At 33.3% G+C, this 6,058-nt stretch overlaps 1 long non-coding RNA gene across 3 annotated transcripts; it reads right to left on the reverse strand.

Annotated features, from left to right (window-relative positions):
• Positions 1–554: 554 nt before the first annotated feature.
• On the reverse strand, positions 555–4,789 carry LOC127805501 (uncharacterized). 3 transcript variants are annotated; one of them, XR_008024176.1, is made up of 6 exons: positions 4,666–4,789; positions 3,943–4,426; positions 2,729–3,847; positions 2,160–2,462; positions 1,203–2,036; positions 555–994 (listed from the first exon to the last, which is right to left on the reverse strand). It is a non-coding gene; the product is annotated as an uncharacterized LOC127805501 (long non-coding RNA). The 3 variants fall into 3 exon arrangements; XR_008024174.1 differs by having other exon boundaries at positions 3,943–4,781; XR_008024175.1 differs by having other exon boundaries at positions 3,660–3,847; positions 3,943–4,780.
• Positions 4,790–6,058: the final 1,269 nt, after the last annotated feature.

Genomic DNA, 6,058 nt, shown 5'->3' on the forward strand with positions numbered 1-6,058 from the left:
TTTTATATTTAAATTTCGTGTCAAGATATGATTTGTTATAATTGTGACTCAAGATTTAAATTTGATTATGATTGAGACTTCAAATTTAACTCTAATTGGGATAAATCTATAATTGAAGAATTATATTCTTCAAGATTCATCACGATTTATCTTCTTCATGACTTATTTTGTAACCAAAATATAAATTTATTTACATCCTTTTTTGTATATATCTATAGATAAATGATAAATTTATAAGTAAGTAACCCATATTCTAGAATTATTAAAGATATATTATTATTATACTAATGTCATTATAATAATATTTTATTTCTTTCTACCCATAATTTTTTTTTTCAATTTGAGTTTCACATTAAATTCTGTATTCATTTGTGAAATTAGAATTTAAACTCATAATCTTGACTATTTTTAAACTCTTAAATTGAATTCATGATTTTAAAAGGATAGCCAAAGACAAAATCACACATTTTTTATATTTACTTGATTCATGTATTTGAGAATTTACTGCATACATATCCTATCATGTCAAACATGTAAAGTATAAATTGATCATGTGACATTAACCCTGTTAATATTTATTATAAATGCTTGTAAAATATATTTTATTACATGCCAGCAACTACCAAATGGGGAATAAAAATTTAAGAAACACTACTAAATGGTTAGATATATATATATATGTATATGCTACAAATTACAATAGATTTCATCAACTTCTTGATTCAATCAATCTTCAATCTTGTGTCATCGATTGTGTAATAACTGACATGAATTCCTCATTTCTTCAAAACCACACTCTTATTAGATGTGCAAGAAATTTCTATTTCATGGCCTTCTTCCAAGTCCATATGAAAAGATGCATCGAATAAAATGTTTATTTCCGACTCCAACAAGAGGTGGCACCTTGAAAGTATAATATGAGTTTGTGGTCTCATGGAACCAATCAGGAAACGTGCCCCCCCCATGAATGACTAATTCTAAATGAAAGTGCACCCTGCATACATATAAGCATAAATCATGTCATGTGTTAGTACATTCCAAATTTTGATTCCACACCGTTAAGGTGTATAAACTGCAAAATAATTAGCTCAAATTAGGATCATAATCACTGTTTAATAACACAAAAATAAATAAATAATGAACCATTTTGACTATATATATATATATAGTAATAATAGATATAAAAGAAAGAGCACTAATACCTTGTAATTGAGAAAACTTGTTCCAATTTTGTCAAGGGAATACTTCTCGTATAGCTTAGGACAATCGTAACATGACATGAGCTCATAGTAAATCATTGATTCGAGTGATATGCTTTCTAATGACGTGCAATTGGAAACATCGATGTAACTGTACCAACCTCCATGACCTGAAAGCTTGGGGAGTGATTGGAGTCTTTCACAATCATGCAAGTCGAGACTCTGTAAGTTAGTAAGGTCACCGATGCTCTCTGGTAGGCTACAAAAATTATTTCCTTGAAGACCCAAATAACGCAATCGGTTCAATCTCCCAAGTTCACTTGGCAGATTTGACATACGGCAGGATGCAATCATTAAAGTCTCCAATTTTGTAAGGTTGCATATACTCTCTGGCAAACAAGCAATTTTAAATCCCGAAATACATAAAGAGGTTAATGAGGTCATACTCCCAATTTTATCAGGTAATTGAGTGAAAGAGTGGCCTCTAATATTCAATAGACATAAAGACCTTAAGCCCTGTATAAAGTCTAGTGACAACCCAAGAGAACTTGTACTCTTTTTTGTCAATGTTTGACACTGGCTTGGGAACTGAGAGATCATTAATAGTTCAAGAGATTTCAAGTCGGCCATCTCCGACGGAAGCTTCCTAAGGCTGTGGCAATTATGGAGGCTTAGAAAACGTAATCTGTGGAGATGTCCAATAGACTTATCCACCTCTTGCAATCTTACACACTCCGAAAGATCCATCCTCTCAAGATTGGAGAGCCCAGAGAGATTAGGAAGTGTGGTTAAGTTGTGACAATACCTTAGGTTAAGAACTTGTAGTTTCTTTAAAACCTGTTGAAAATATCAATCAAAGATCAGGTCTCATATGATATGATATAATATGGTAAATGTGCATCCATGTGATTTATATCAGTGTTTGAAAAAGAGAAATATATAAGAAATAAAGGTTTTCACCTTAGTTGCCCTCCAAAGTTGTTTTATGTTGCTGTAACTTAGAGGTCGAGAGCAACCAAATTCTCCAAGTATAATTGTGATGGCAAAACACTGAGATCAAAGTGATGCCAACGTAGCCATACTAAATTTCTGGACAAATGCTTGTAGCCAGAATTTCTAAACAAAAGCTTGTAGCTAGCACTAAGTAGAACATGATCGAGATGAAGCACCCTCAAGTCTTGTCATCTTTTGAAATGTTTTTGCTTTCACTTTAATATCTTTTCCATTGTGCAACAAGATAAGGCCCTCAACTGCTTCAGTTCCCTACCACACATCACACACCAAAGGAAAAAATTTATTACACTGGTGGGAAAAAATAGGACTGAGAATGTGAATATGCATATGCATTTTGACATTCATGCAACAATTACACATCAAAAGCTATATTAACAACAAAAAAAATTTGGTACATTTTTGTCCTAATTTCCTTTGTTTGCCATCTCCTTGTTTTCTCTTTTTTTCTTGTTGAACAAAAAATAAAGAAAGAAAACATCAAATATTAATGAGAAGTTAGCCAATGTGGATCTCACCTCACAATTTTTCAACACTTTAAGGGCATCTTTGTAATTCCACAATCTACTGCGTTTTCCTAGATAATCAACATTCTCTTGTCGAACTATCTCTCTACCCATCTGCTTGAAAATATTATGCATTACAATCTGAAATCCTTGACCACATTTTAGGAGACATAGATCCTCCGGGCGTCGAAATCCATCTTCTGGGAAAATCTCATAGTCTTCCAATACTTGAATGGTAAAATTTTTACTCTCACCAACAAAGAAGCATGCTATTTCTAGGAACAATTTTTTCTTTTCTCCATCTAGGGAATCAAAACTTATCCTTAGTTTTCTTTGAAAGTGTCATCATGAGGAATGTTTTCCAATTTTGTAATTGCACTTCTCCATACAGATTGATCATTTTTTCCATTCAAATAGCAACCCAAAACTTCAAGAACTAATGGAATACCCCCTGCATAATCCACCACTATTTTTGAAAACTCCATAAAGCCCTCTAAAGGATTACGTTGGTTGAAGGCATGCAAATTGAAGAGTCGAAGAGATTCATCCTTATTCAACAGCTCAAGCTCATATTTGGTAAGCATTGACTGAAGCGAGTTCAAGGAAGAAATATTTCTAGTAGTTACAATAATTCTACTCCCACAATAGAGGAACCTTGGATCGATGGCTAGTGCCGTCAACTATTCCACACTATTTACATCATCAAGAACTAGGAGCACTTTTCTTCCGTGGAAAGCTCTGTGTTTTAAGAATTCAATTCCCTCATGAGAGTTTCTAATTTTATAACTTTTATTCTTCGAGATATCAGATCGAATTTGATTTTGCAAAGCAAGAAAATCCCCATTTGATTCCTCCCATTTTTCTCTAACATTGGCCACAAAGCTGCAACCTTCAAACCTACTATGAATACGATTATATGCAGCTTTGGCAATTGTTGTCTTACCTAGTCCACCGACTCCCCATATTGCCATAATGCGAACATCATCAGATGACTCCAAGCACAACTCCTTGAGTAGCTTTTGTAAACGAGGCTATATTCCAACTGGATGGGTTGCAACATTTAAATCTATGCATAGATTTAATTTTCCTTGAACCTCTTTAACAATATGCTTAACCAAGCTTGCTTCATCCCTATTAAAAAAAAAAAGAAAAACACTATAATTCTGCAAGCATTTCAATAATCAAAATTAAGTGATTATAAGAAAAAGAAAGAAAGAAAAGTATACCTATAGTGATTGGAGACGATACCACTAAAATTGGCAACTTCAATCAGAATTGCTCTCCAATTCTCCATCTTGGGAAGTTCTTCGTGTTTGGCCAAGGTTTCTGCAATACTTTCGTTTAAGTGTCGTATATCAGATGGCTCTATCTTATAAAAGATGGGCAAAACAAAATGCCGGGACTTCTTTCTACACTCCATAATTTTCTCGAATTCACGCAGACACCATGCCGATGCAAAGTAGTTCTTTGAGAGCACAACAAGAGACATTGATGAATCCTCAATTGCTTCCAATAGTCCTGGCCCAATACTCTATCCTTTATCCAAGTTTTCGTCGTCTCTAAATGTGTGAAATCCGTTTCGCTCCAAATCAACTCGTAGATGACTAATAATGGACTCACGGGTATTAAGGACGCTAAAATTCAAGAAGACATTGTACTCCCGCTTTGGTGGTGGGATGGGAGATGACAATGATGTAGCCATGGACAAGCCTAAACACGAATAAAATGAAGACGGTGAACACAAAATCGAACATATATATATATATACACAAAATGAAGTTCGAAGCACAATTCAGCAGGAAGAAGAAGAACAAAATAGTGTGTTAATTAGTTATACTCTAATTTGGTAGGATTGTTATAACGCATCATCATCATCAATCAATCATAATAATTTAATAATCAGAATATGTTCCACAATATTTAAGAAAATAAATAAAACTAAAACAAACTCGTAAAACTTTCTTCCAATAGTTTGGTCTGATTGCAGCCGTTGAGTCTTTGAAGACAGCCAGAGAGTGGTGAGGACTGAAGAGGAAGAAGATAAATGGAAGGGGCAAATCCCAATCCCCAATTCCAAGCAATTTTAAATCACGCCATGGTGGCGAATTATTGTGAGGTGGGGCCAGCTTTTAATGCCCTTTCAACAATTGCGAAGCTCCGTGGATTATCCACTTTTTTTTTGGCTTGGAGTGGACTGGAAACATGAATTAATGGAGGAGGAGGGGGGGGAGATGTATCTGTAGGCCAAGTCTTAGTCTTGTTAAAATAATATTATTGTTTGTCGCATTGGAAAGGATGAACGCTTCGATTATATTTATCATACAAAAGAAATGAAAATACCAGCAGCGACAGATGGCAGAAAAATTTGGGGCGATCATCAATTCTAATAAATTTTGAAAATTAGAATGTTAAAAAATCATAAATATATGTTAATAAATTATCATATATATTATCACTTCTGAGGATCCAAATCGATCGTCAAAATATCTTTATTGTTGTGGTTTACATACCTAAAAATTAAATCTAAATAGGTAAAACTATCTATTTTTGAAATATTATCACCAACACTGTCCGTAGCAAATTTCGATTATTGAAACCAATGATTGAAACCAACCATCAAAAATACCTTAGTCTTAAGACCAAGATACCTAGAATTTAAAATGATTAACGGTTCAATTTTAATATATTTGAAAATTATTATTTTTTAAAACCAAAAAAAAAAAAAAAAAACACTTCGTTAATTAGTTATATTTAATTGGGTAGGATTATTATAACACATTATCAATCAATCATAATAATTTAATAATCAACATATGTTCCACAGTATCTAAGAAAATAAATAAAACTAAAACAAACTTACAAAACTTGCTTCCAATAGTTTGATCTGATTGCAGTGTGAGTCTTTGAAGATGGCCACAAAGTGGGGAGGATTATATATAATAAAATATAATTATTATATATTTTATAATAAAAACTTATCTAAACTATTTTTAACATAATAAAGAGGTACTTAGTGATTTTTAATTCACAATTAACATTTAATTTTTTGAATTTTGTTGGATGAGGTCAAGGTAGGGTCGCCTTGACCCTGCTGCCCCACGCCTCATTCATTATTGGGGCGCGGCGCGGCCGTGGTCTGAGGATGAGGCGAGGGAACAAAGAAAGAGTGGAGGTTGAGGATGGCCCATGCATGGGGGCTCGGCCTAGCTCTACTCTCCTTATTCCCTTTTCGTTACTAACCCTAGTTTATTTTAACAAAGTATTTGATTGAAAATGAGATTATAAAAAAGTAAAAAAAGAAATATATTATTTATTCTGTATTTTAAAGACATAATATAAATT

The sequence above is a fragment of the Diospyros lotus genome, chromosome 7 (assembly GCF_014633365.1).
Source record: "Diospyros lotus cultivar Yz01 chromosome 7, ASM1463336v1, whole genome shotgun sequence".
Taxonomy (NCBI): domain Eukaryota; kingdom Viridiplantae; phylum Streptophyta; class Magnoliopsida; order Ericales; family Ebenaceae; genus Diospyros; species Diospyros lotus.